Consider the following 13,117-nt stretch of genomic DNA (forward strand, 5'->3'; position numbering starts at 1 on the left):
TGTCTGCACAGCTCTATGTGGACATTGTCTTCCACGTCTCCATGGCAAATGCCCAGAGGGGCCATCAGGTAAGACCTGTTCACTTTCACTCGACACTGTCAGCTTTCCACTCTGTTCTCCTACAGCAGTGTCTGAGGTTCCCGTTGTTCTATGTACTTGCCAGCAGCTGTGCAGGTGAAGTGGCATTTTGTTGTGCAATTAATTTTTAATTTCTATAACTAATGGCATATTTACTGGCCATTCATGTATCTTCATTGTGAAGTGTCTGTTCAAATCTTCTGTGTCCATTTTTAAATTAGGTGTTTATCTTTTTACTAGAGGCACAGTGTATGAAATTTATGCACTCAGGGAGCGTCCCTCAGCCGGCATGCACCCTCTGGCAGTCCGGGAGCCCTCAGGGGATGTCTGACTGATGGCTTAGGCCGGAATGAGGAGTGGGTCTTTCAGTCGGACATCCCTAGCTCCCGCCACTGCTGCCAGCCACGAGCCCTGCTTCTGATTGAGCGGTGCATTGAGCATGTGCCCCGTGGTAGTCAGTGCACATCATACCAACCGGCTGTTCTGCCGTTCAGCAATTTGCACATTAGCCTTTTACTATATAGGATTATCAAGTTGTAAAAGCTTAAATCATTGATACCCTAAGGTTGATGAGATTTTTCTCCTGTTTGCCTTTATATGTTTTGTATTTATAACTTTTACAATTTGTTTGATGGTCCACTTTTAAATAACTTTTTGTGTGAAGTATGAAGCAAAAATCAGGATTCATGGTTTTCCACACAAATGCCAGTTAGTCTAACCATTTTTTGAGAAACTTTTCCCCATTGAATTACCCTAATAATTCAACGATTTGAATTAAATGATCAAAGTGTTGAAAAAACAACTGACCAAATAATGTGTAGATCTATTTCTGGACCTTCTATACTCTCCACTGACTTACATTCATATCCTCACACCAACACCACACTGTGTTGTTGAGTGTTGCTTAGCTTTATAGCACACTGGTGTGCCACAAGAAATTTTAAAACTTGCAATACCTGACTATTTCGTTAGGGGCACTGACCTCTTTTTCCTTAGATTGCTATATTAAAAAAAAAAAAAAAAAAGACAATAGCCATCACAACAATAGCAGTTGCTGTGAATGAATCAAAATTATATCTATTTTTTTTGTCAGATCGGTAAGTAACATTTTTTTTGGCGTGTGGCAGAATTTTAGTAGTTTGTGTGTGCCATGAGATGAAAAAGGTTGAAAATCACTGCTTTATATTAATCTGAAATCTGATAGTACAAATTCTCCAACTTTGTTATTTATCTAAAACTATACATATTATAGATCCTTTGCATTTTCATATAAATTTTAGAATCAGCTTGTGAAATTCTACAAGACACGTAGACAACTGTGTGATTTTTCTCCTTAGTTTTGTTATGGTGACTGTCAGTGGTTCAATTTCAGATGTTAGGCCACATTTGGTGTGTTGCCACATTAGGTCACGACACATTATCATGTCTTACATTGCTGAATTTAATTTGCTAATATTTGTAAAGATTTTTGTGTCATATTTATGAAGGCTATTGGTTTGAAATGTTCTTTTCTTGATATTTTATTTTTTAATCATAATATTGCTATCCTAAAATGAAGGGGCTAATGTTTTCTGTTTTATGAAAAAGTTTTGTGTGGCATTATTTTTCCCTTACAGGACTGATACAGTTCACCAGGGCTACCATCAGAGGTTGGAGTTTAGGGGAATGTTTTAATTTAATTTACTAATTCAAATATGTTTAAATATATTTTATATTTACTCAGACATTTACTATTTCCACATACTTTATTTCTTTATAAAGTACACCTGAGTTTCTATCTGGTTTCATTTTCCTTCAGCCTAAACTTCATTAACTTGTTTTTGTTGTTGTAACACAGGTCCATTGGTGACAAATTCTTTAGCTTTTGTTTATTGTTTTTTACACCTGTATTTTATCTCTGTTTTTAAGGAATATCCTCAAAGAAAATAGATTTCTGGGTTGACTGCTTTGCTTTCAGCACTTTATTTATAATTTTAAAAATAAATCTTTATTGTTCAGATTATTACAATTGTTCCTCCTTTTTCCCCCCATAGCTCCCCTCCACCCAGTTTCTACCCCATCCTCTCCCTTACTCCTCCCCGCCCCACGCCGTCCTCATCCATAGGTATACAATTTTTGTCCAGTCTCTTCCTGCACCCCACACTCCTTTTCCCCTGAAAATTGTCAGTCCAATCCCTTTCTAGCCCCTGATTCTATTATATTCACGCATTCATTCTGTACATCAGATTTTTTATTCACTTGATTTTTAGATTCACTTGCTGATAGATATGTATTTGTTGTTCGTAATTTTTATCTTTACCTTTTTCTTCTTCCTCCTCTTCTTAAAGAATACCTTTCAACATTTCATATAATACCAGTTTGGCCGTGATGAACTCCTTTAGCTTTATTTATTTATTTATTTATTTATTTATTTATTTATTTTAAATCTTTGCTGGGTAGAGTAATCTTGATTGTAGGTTCTCACTGTTCATCACTTTGAATATTTCCTGCCACTCCCTCTGGCCTGCATAGTTTCTGTTGAGAAATCAGCTGACAGTTGTATGGGTGCTCCCTTGTAGGCAACAAACTGTTTTTCTCTTGCTGCTTTTAATATTCTCTCTTTGCTTTTTGCTCTTGGTATTTTACTTATGATTTGTCTTGGTGTGGTCCTCTTTGGATTCCTTTTGTTTGGGGTTCTCTGCACTTCCTGGACTTGTAAGTCTATTTCTTTCACCCAGTTTTCAGCCATTATTTCTTCAAATAGGTTTTCAGTATCTTGTACTCTCTCTTCTCTGGCACCCCGATAATTCAGGTGTTGGTACATTTGAAGTTGTACCAGAGGCTCCTACGCTATCTTCATATTTTTGGATTATTCTTTCTTTTTTTCTTTTCCAGTTGGTTGTTTTTTGATCCTTTGTATTTAAAATCTTTGACTTGATTCTTGGGATTCTCTAGTCTGCTGTTGGATCTTGGTGTATTATTCTTTATTTCAGTTAGTGTATGTTTATTTTTTAATTGGTCCTTTTTCATATCCTGAGGGTCTCACTAAATTTCTCAAAGGTTTCTAGAAGATTCTTAAAAAACCTTATAACTCTGGTTTTGAACTCTATATCCAGTAGTTTGCTTTCCTCCATTTCTTTCATTTGTAACCTGTTTTTTTTGTCTCCACATTTTGGCTGTTTCCCTCTGCCTTCCTCACCTCTGCACCTCCTACAAGGCTAGATGCACTTTTCTCTTTCCTTCTTGTTGTAGAACTTCTGCTCAGCCAGCCTTTCCATGGTTCTGGATGTTATCCATTTTTTTTTTTTAGTTGTAATTTTGAAGTGGTTGTGTGAGCCAGCAAGTTCAGGTTACCTATGCTGCCACCTTGGTTCCTTAATAACAACTATTAAGTGCTTAAGTGCTTACTCTGTGCCAGATACTGTGCATGCTAAACTCTTTTTTTAAATCTCTACCCGAGGATATTTTTTCCCATAGAGAGAGTCAAAGAGATGAAGGAGGGGGAGAAAGAGATAGAAACAGCAATGTGAGAAAGACACGTTTATTGTCTGCCTCCCGCATGTACCTGGACCGAGGCTGAGGATTCAACCTGCAACCAAGATATGTGCCTTTGACTGGGAATCAAACCCATGACCCTTCAGTGTATGGGCTGACACTCTAACCACTAAGCAAACTGGTGAGGGCTTTACTCTTTTAATAGGCCTTACATTTTACAAAAGAGTACACTGAGGTTAGAGAAAGTAATTACTTTAAAGTCACACAACTGAACTTACTTCAGCAGAGCTCTGGTGCCCACCGAGCTCACTCCTTGAGTGTGGTGCCTTGGAGGTGGTTGGGTGGTGCTTCAACGTGGTCTGAAGCTGTGCACCGAGTGTGCTGGGGCCTCCCAGGAAGTGCAGGCGAAGGTCAGCCACCACCTGTGTCTTGCCCAGGGCCATCTAGCCTGAGCTCAAAGCAATCTGCAGATGGCTGCTACTTGTGCCAGATTTGGAGGTGCCCAGAAAAGACCAAGCTGTGAACCAAAGTGGGCTGCTGCTAGTTCCAGACCTGGGGCCACTTCAGAAGAGGCATGGGCATGCCAAGGCCAGATTCTGCTTGTTTGAGAGATTTTAGGAAAGTCTGAAGCATGAGCCAAGACAGCCATTCTTATGAACAAGCCCCTGGGAACAGCTTGGGTGGACCCTAAAGTTGGGTGAGCGAGATCTCAGGGAATCACCAAGGTGGCACAAACAATGTGAGCCCGGTGGACAGAGACTCAGATATGGCTCCTGCTTGCCAGCTCCATAGTGTAGTGATGGCTCATCAAAAGCAATGGCATCTTCCAGCACTTCTGTTGGAAGAAAGCTTGCCCACTCCAGCCCTCACCCTGATGCCAGACAATTCAGTTCCTCCCCACATGTCCCTGGTGCCTTTTGAGCTGGAGCTCAGAGAGTGTCTAAGTCGATAAGTTCTGCTCTGTGGGGTGGGCTCCTGCACAGCTGTCCCTCCACAGTGGTTGGGGGTTATAGCCAGTCTTTGAGGCAGATTGGTTTGGCCATAAATCACTCCCATTGACATGCCAACAGCAATCAAGACTCAACTGCAGTAAGAGGTTGGGAGTACCTATATCACCCAGCTTGGGTTTTGCCACTGGATCTTACAGAACATCTTTGACAGAAGGCGACTCTATCCAACCTGGGAGAGTAGCAGCTCTGCCGAAGGCTAGAAAGCAACGGGGAAGGATACAAAGAAACATTTTCCAAATGAAAGAACAGAACAAAACTTTAGAAAAAACACACACCCCTAAACAAAATGGAGATAAACAATCTACTAAATGCAGAGTTCTAAACAGTAGTTATAAGGACGCTCAAGGAACTTAGAGAGAACTCAACAGCATAAAAAAAGGAGCAGTCAGAAATGAAGGGTATACTAACTGAAATGAATAACAACTGTAGAGTAGATGAAGCTGAGATTCAAATCAGTGATTTGGAATATAAGGAAGCAAAACACATCCAAGCAGAGAAGCAAAAATAAAAATGAATTAAAAAATATGAAGGTAGTATAAGAGGCCTCTGGGAGAACTTCAAGGGTACCAACATTTGCATTATGGGAGTACTAGAAGGATAAGAGAGAGAAAGAAATTGGAAACTTATTTACAAAAATAATGACAGAAAACTGCTCTAATTTGGCAAGGAAATAGACATATAGTTCCAGGAAGCACAGAAGATCCCAAACTAGGTGCAACCAAAGAGGGCCACCCAAGACACATCATAATTAAAATGCCAAGGATTAAAGACAGAGAGAGAATTTTAAAACTAGTAAGAGAAAAGCAGTTAGTAACCTCCAAGGGAGCTTATTTCTCAACAGAAACTTTGCATACCAGAAGGAATTGGCAAGAAATACTTAAGGTGATGAAAAGCAATGACCTCCAACCATGAATACTTTACCCAGAAAGCTACCATTTAGGATCAAATGACATATAAAGAGCTTCATAGACAAGAAAAAGCTTAAAAAGTTAATCACCACCAAACCTGTATTACATGAAATGCTAAAGGGTCTTCTTGAAGGATGATATAAGAATAAAAATAATAAGAATAAGAATAATAAATATGAACAATAAAATGACAATACATATATATCTGTCAACAATTGAATCTAAGAAAACAAAATAAACAAGAAAGACAGAAACTGACTCATAGTGATAGAGAACATTTCAATAGGTGCCAGATGGGAGGGATTGAGGAATTAAGTGAAGGGTTAAGTAGTACACATTGGTTCTTATAGAATAGTCATTGGGGTGTGAAGTACAGTGTAGGGAATCCTATCTAATAAAAGAGAAACCTGCAAATTGACCATACCTCTACTATACCCACAAGCCACGCCCACCAGCCAATTAGGAGCAAGTATGCAAATTAACCAAACCAAGATGGCGGTAGCCACAGAACTGGAGTGAGCAGGAGGCTTGGGTTTCCCCTAGCGATGGAGGAAGCCAAGTTTTCTGGCGGGTCCTGGCCTCTGCTCAAGGCTACTAAGTTTCAATTATAGAAGATAAATAAATCCCAGATACCTGTTTCCAGCCACCCCTGGCCTCTGCTCAAGGAAGCACTGAAAAAAAAAAGCAAAAAAGGAACTGAAAGCATGGGTCGCTGGGCGCCATGGCCAGCCTGCAAACAGCCATCAGCCCCTCATCCAGGCTGGCCAGGCACCTCAGCAGGACCCCCACCCTGATCCGGACATCCTTCAGGGCAAACCACCAGCCCCCACCTGTGCTCCAGGCCTCTATACTAATAAAACAGTAAAATGCTAATTAGACTGGGAGACCTTCCAGGAGACTATTGGGACATTCTTCTCGACAAAGCCGTGGTGGCAGGGCTGAGGTGGAGGCGGTTAGAGGCCAAGAGGAGAGGGCAATTGTGGGTGATCAGTACTTTTGAACATGGTGCAGGCAGTGCTGAAAGCTAGCTCGCGCTCACGTCATAAAGAATCACACGGTGGGTGCAGCAGTGCGGAGAGCTCCGCTCTGTGATGGACCTCCAGAGGTCCCGCCTGGCCCAGCAGCAGTGTTTCTGGTGAGAGAGTGGTTGTTCTATTGTTCCCCGTCAGCATGAAGCTCCTCCATCTGGATGATTCACCCCAAACACCCCACTTTTCTCTTCAAATTTGTTGTGGTTCTGGAAGACGCAGTGTTTATTTGTTTATTGTTATTTTTATTATTCTGGGCACATGGCTGTACTTAAATGGGCAGTGTTCAAGAATGGCAGCACTTGCCGAAATTGGTTTGGCTCAGTGGATAGAGCTTTGGCCTGGGGACTGAAGGGTCCCGGGTTCAATTCCGGTCAAGGGCATGTACCTTGGTTGTGGGCACATCTCCAGTAGGGGGTGTGCAAGAGGCAGCTGATCGATGATTCTCTCTCATCGATGTTTCTAACTCTCTATCCCTTTCTCTTCCTCTCTGTAAAAAATCAATAAAATATTTAAAAAAAAAGAATGGCAGCACTTGATGCATTTTATGTTCAACCTGATATTTCCGGGGGATGGTAGGAAAAAAATCATTTCAAGGTTGTATTTCACCGGTTTCCATGTTCAGTTTGCAGATGGAAATGGAGTCCACAATCTGAATGATTCTTTCCCAGGAGTCGTGGCATCAGAAAAACACGTCTGGGTGCGGCCTCTGAGCCTGAGCCTGCCCCCTGAGCCCCAGCTCCCAGCTGGATGCTTCGGGGACCATAGAGCTGACCCCCAGAGCGGTGGGAGTTGAGTCAGGTTTTGTGCACACCTTGGTTTAGAGGACAATCCTGGTCTTAGGACTTAAAGAGCTTCCAAATGTCAGCCTCAGATGGAAACCCGTATTTCCTACCCGGTGTGAGAAGGCTGTTCCCGTCTTAGGTTTTACTGGTGGTAAAGCCGCTGTCCAACGCTGACTGGACTCACTTCAGTGCTTAGAAAGTCCTGAGACCGTGATTTCACTCTCCGTCTCTAGCTTAGTTAGTGTGGGTGCATTGTGGGCACTGGGGCTTTTCAAAGATCCCAGCAACCACCACAGCCAGACACGTGTTCCCAGAGTGCACCGAGGGGGAAACACGTGTTCCCGGCATGCACCGAGGGGGAAACACGTGTTCCCGGCATGCACCGAGGGGGAAACCACTCCCTCAGATGCCTGGGCTGTTAGCTGTAAGGACTCACGGAGGCAGCCAGCCTTCGCTCTTACAGGTTGCTGTTTGAGGCCTCCCCGAGGAAATCAGAATGAGAACGGAGAGAAAGGAAGGTAGGACAGAAGAAAGCATTCAGAACAAAGGCGCATTGTTAACCAACCCGGAAAGGGAGGGAGAATGTTCATCTTTCTGCCAAGGACGCTCTGAGTGCCATGGGGAAGCGCACCTAGCTCTGACTGACCCTCAGTTCACGCTGACCCCGAACTGACTGTGGCTCACAGCTCGGCAGCTTTCTCATTCCACCCCCCCTCGCCCACCATGGGCTCATTCAGAAACACGTCTCCTTCACAGAACCACATGCAGGGCCTGGAGACTCCAGACTAAATTAAAACCTTGTGTCTATGAGTTTGGTGAATTCAATTCCAAAGCATTTGGCTTCTCCAATGGGCTGTTTTTATGAGGAATAGGAGGCTGAAACATAACGGGAAGGATATAGGTCTTTTATATCAACCCTCCTGATCTCTGGTAGAAGGTTTGACACAAGGTAATAAAGGAAATACGTTCTAATAAAATGCCAAGACTTTGGGCATGCTTGGTGCTGCCCTGTGTGGGAGAAGGAGGGGAGAGTTGAGCAGGCATGAAAGCGAGGAGGGAGGAGGGGGAGCAGGCAGGAAGGTGAGGAGGGAGGAGGAGGGGGTGCAGGCAGGAAAGTGAGGAGGGGGGAGGGGGGAGCATACAGGAGGGTGAGGAGGGAGGAGGGGGGGCAGGCAGGAAAGTGAGGAGGGAGGAGGGGTGAGCAGGTAGCAAAGTGAGGAGGAAGGGAGCAGGCAGCAAAGTGAGGAGGGAGGAGGGGGAGCAGGCAGGAAGGTGAGGAGGGCAGGACTCTGGGTCCTGACTGGAGCCAGCCGTTCCTTAGAGATTGGTAAAGACCAGCTCAAAGTTTATTTATCCTTACAGGCTTTTTGTCGATTTTGTTTCAAGTTGACAGCAGCGAAGGACAGTGAGCCTGGTCAGTGTGCCTCAGTGGTTGAGCATTGACCTATGAACCAGGAGGTCACAGTTCAATTCCTGGTCAGGGGTTGTGGGCTCAACCCCCAGTAGAGGGCATGCAGGAGGCAACTGATCAATGGTCCTCATCATTGATGTTTCTCTCTCTCCCTCATCCTTCCTCTCTGACACCAATAAAAATATATTTTTGAGAAAGAACAGGAAATAGAGACCCAGAGAGGGACCCTGTCTTGACCAGAGTCACACTGCCAGTTAGCAGGAGATGGAACTAAACGCTGGGTGTCTGGACTCACAACCAACGTCCCTCTTTCTTCCCCTTGCCTGGAAGACACGAGGGTGATCTGAGGAGACTTAAGGTGAGGGAAGTATCCAGGCACCGTTTCTAGACAAAGCAAGACCCAAATCAGAAAACCTCCAGGAGCTTCAGGTCAAGAGACTCCTCCTGGCTCGTCCCAGAGAAGGCCTGCTCACGCCGGAGGGGATGTGACGGCACAGAGTGGGAGACCTTTCGGAAGGTGAGCCTGTTGGTCTGGCCTCACTGGCTTTGGAGAAGAGAGAAAAGATAGGGCCAGGAGAGTGAGTCTCTCATTTTTATGCCTCAAAGATCCATTTCTCTGTCCAGTTCATTTAATCAAATGATGGAGGTCAAGCATGTCAAACTCGAGGCCCATGTGCTGCCGGCAACCCACAACAATATTTCTGCGGCCCAGCCAAAAGAACGGGACATAAGAAACATTTTAATAAAAAATTCATAATTTAATTTTTACAATATCCTATTATACATAATTATTAATAGCGAACTACAACGTTCACTAATGACTGATTACTATAATCATGTTGCATTCATTTTCCTTATGCGCAGGCTCACCATTTCCGTCCACTAATACCAGCAGCAAATATTTTAGCAGCCGATGGCCACGTCATTGGTCTTAGACTGACGTGTTTGGTGTTCACAACAGGAAATATTTCATTTTTGGAGAATAAGAAAAATAGGTTTATTTGTGCTACACTTATTAATTTGTACAGTTATTCAGTGTCTGGTAAGTTAATGTTCAAGAAAAAATATTAATTTTTATTAAAATGTTCTATTTTATGTTAGCAATGACTCATTTATTTCAGCCCTTTGTATTCCACATGTCTTTATCGAAATAAACCTACGTTTCTATGAAAATGGAAGCTTTTTTGTTTTTTGCCGCCCACAGAAACTTAAACCTTGTTTATTTGGCCCTTGTCAGCCTTTGAGCTTGACACGCTTTGAGTTTGAGTTAGCCTTTTGCACCTGGTTCTGGACTATCTCTCTTTCCCACTCCCCTCCCACTTGCACCAGTGGGTGACAGATGCATTCGATGTCCAGCAAATGTTTACTTTAACTGGTTTTGGTGAGAAATGAATGGCATCGAACCTCTGAGCTTTGTTGCCTTAGCACCTTGCTCTAAGATCCCATTCTCATTTTGGCCTAGAATGTCCTCAAAGTAAAAAGACTTTCTGCCGAAGTCAGTTTGGCTCAGTGGTAGAGTGTCGGTCTGTGGACTGAAAGGTCCCAGGTTCGATTCCGGTCAAGGGCATGTACATTGGTTGTGGGCATATCCCCGGTAGGGGCTGTGCAAGAGGCAGCTGGTCGATGTTTCTCTCTCATCGATGTTTCTAGCTCTCTATCTCTCTCCCTTCCTCTCTGTAAAAAATCAATAAAATATATTTAAAAACAAAAAAGACTTTCTAACAGAGCTAGAGTCCCATGAATGGTTTTGAAATGACACTTCTGTTTCCTCTCCATTTGCCTTTGGTTATGTGTATCCCCTTGGAAACGAGCTTGTCAGCTGCAGGGGGGCACGCTGCGGTGGCCTCACCCTGAGTGACTGTGCTGTTCGGTTGTGGGGCAGCCAAACAACCCCCCACGAACCTCTGGGGAGTCCTCAGGGACATGGTTTTAAAGCCCCCCTGAGTCCTGATGACCGTGGAGTTCGATGGGAAGCAGGGCACATGCAGGAGCAGCCTGTGACTTTCTTCACAGCAGGTCTTTGTTGCTGTTGTTAATCCTCACCGAGGATACTGGTTTTTAGGGAGAGTGGGAGAGACAGAGAGAAACATGATGTGAGAGAAACACATTGATGGGTGGCCTCCTGCGTGAGCCCAGGGCCCAGACCAGGGAGGAGTCTGCAACCAAGGTACATGCTCTTGACCGGAATCAAACCCGGGGCCCTTTGCTCTGCAGGCCGATGCTCTATCCACTGAGCCACACCTGCTAGAGCTGCAGCAGATCCTCACCTGGACAGGGAAGGAGCTCAGCCTCACTGCTGGGATGCTAGCAATGCTTCTTGCTTAACCCACTCACCCACAAGGCCAGACCGAGTGGCTTCTATCACAAAACCTGCCCCACGTCACTGCAGCTGACAGAGGTTGTTACCTGTTTTAAATGTGCATATCTCATTGCTGTACATCTCACTGGAAAATCTACATATATAAAAGCCCAGTGAACATTAGGGTGGAATGACCAGAACCACCAGTTGCTATGATGCACACTGACCATCAGGGGTTAGACTGACCACCACAGGGCAGATGCTCAATGCAGGAGCTGCCCCACAGTGGGAGCACCGCTCAGCCAGAGCAGGGCTCATGCTGGTGAGTGCAGTGGCAGTGGTGGGGGCCTTTTCCACCTTTGTTGCAGTGCTAAGGAGTGGCAAGCAAGTGATAAGAAGTGAGCAGGCAGGTGGTTAGGAGCAAGGGGTCCTGGATTGCGAGAGGGATGTCCGAATGCTGGTTTAGGCGCAGTTGGACATCCCCGGGGGGTCCTTCCGGTGAGCCGGGCTGCGCTGGCCCGTTCATGCCTGTGCCTGGGGAAGGCCCTGGCACATGTGCTGTAAACACCCTGAGAAGCATTTGGGTGATTTGCCGGCAGAATGCAGTCCCGGCTCTGTGTTTCAGTCTGGACGGGGCAATCCATAAGGCTGTTTGCATTCCTGTTTAGATAAGTGATTAGATATCTTTCTGCAAAATATATCGCTAGACTTCATTTTTTTCCAAATGATATGATGACAACTTAATTAAAAGAAAAACAAGTGGAATGACAGTAGGTGTTACTTGTTCTAAAAATCAAAAGACTAACACAGCCCGGCCGGTGTGGCTCCAGGGCTGAGTGCCATTCTGGACACTGCTGTGAGGAGCGATGTGTCCGCAGAGCTGATTGCCCCTTTTCACTTCAGTCCCTGGTAAGTGTGACCGTTTCTTTGAGTTCACGGGTGAGTGGAGCCTTAAAGTCACCATCCCTGGGTGGGGAGTCAGTTTTCTGGGTCTGGTCCCACCTTGCTCCTTAGCAGCCTCAGTAAATCTGTGGCTGTAGGTGTGACCCCTTTTCATTGATGAATTCAGTTCGAAGCTCATGGACCCCTACCCGAACCCAAATGCAACGAGACGCAGAGTTCCAACTGCAGCTGTTCTCACCCCCCAGTCCAGATAACCACCGGCACCTGCAAAGTTAGTGAGGAGGGAGACGGAGCAGGAAAGTTTAGGCAGCTCCTCGGGGAAGGGGGAAGGGGAAGCGGGGAGGGGGCGGTTCCACTGTCCTTAAGGGCATGGGTTAACGTGTATTCCCCGAGTCCTGCATGAAGATTCATGGCTGAGAAGGGCCCAGTGCAGCCCGAAACCACCTGTCCCCCCCTCTTCCATGTCACAAAGAGCGGACGGGCTCACAGTGATTCTAGGAGGTGGTGGCTGAGGAAAGCCATTGAGGTGACAGTGGGGGACCTCGAAGCAGCAGCGGCCCATCTCTGGGGTCACCACCCGCTTCTCGTAGTGCCGGCTTCCTGCTGGGCTGGGCAGAGGTCTCAGGCCCCTGTGGCCGCCCGCAGGCAGGTGGTCCTGAAGAGGCTGGCCTAGAGCGGCCGGCGGGACTGGCTCCCCGAGTGCGCCTTCCATGGCCTGGTGACGCGGCTCCGGACCCCACGGCACCTGCTGCCAACGTGGGCTCCGGTGGAGGAGGCAGGTCCTTCCCCTCGGGCTCAGCGGTCTGCCTGAGAGCAGAAGCTCCTATGGCCAGGGAACCACCATCACAGAGGAGGGAGCTATTTGTCTGAAATGAATTTTCCTCTGATTCCACTCTTTCTTCCTGTTTCTTCTCTCCCGGGCCAGGCACAGCCCTGCAAGAGGCCTCTCCGTGCTGCCTTTTCCGGCCTCAGGGAGCCATGCACTCCCCCAGGGCTGGGCCAGAGAGGCTGCCAATAGAGCTGGGGCTGGAGGACTGAGCCGTCTCTATGCCTGCAGCCCCTGGGCAGGGTGACGGGATGTGAAGGGCTCAGTGGTAATATGCAAATTGACCATCACTCCAACACACAAGATGGCCACCCCCATGTGGACACAAGATGGCCTGCAGGGGAGGACATTTAGGGGCCACCAAGCTGGCAGGAGAGGGCAGTTAGGGGTAATGG

General features: G+C 45.9%; 1 pseudogene; it reads right to left on the minus strand.

Annotated features, from left to right (window-relative positions):
• Window positions 1–11,291: 11,291 nt before the first annotated feature.
• On the minus strand, window positions 11,292–12,608 carry LOC118704672 (annotated as a pseudogene).
• Window positions 12,609–13,117: the final 509 nt, after the last annotated feature.

This window comes from Pipistrellus kuhlii, unplaced genomic scaffold, assembly GCF_014108245.1.
Source record: "Pipistrellus kuhlii isolate mPipKuh1 unplaced genomic scaffold, mPipKuh1.p scaffold_m20_p_45, whole genome shotgun sequence".
In the NCBI taxonomy this organism is placed as follows: Eukaryota; Metazoa; Chordata; class Mammalia; order Chiroptera; family Vespertilionidae; genus Pipistrellus; species Pipistrellus kuhlii.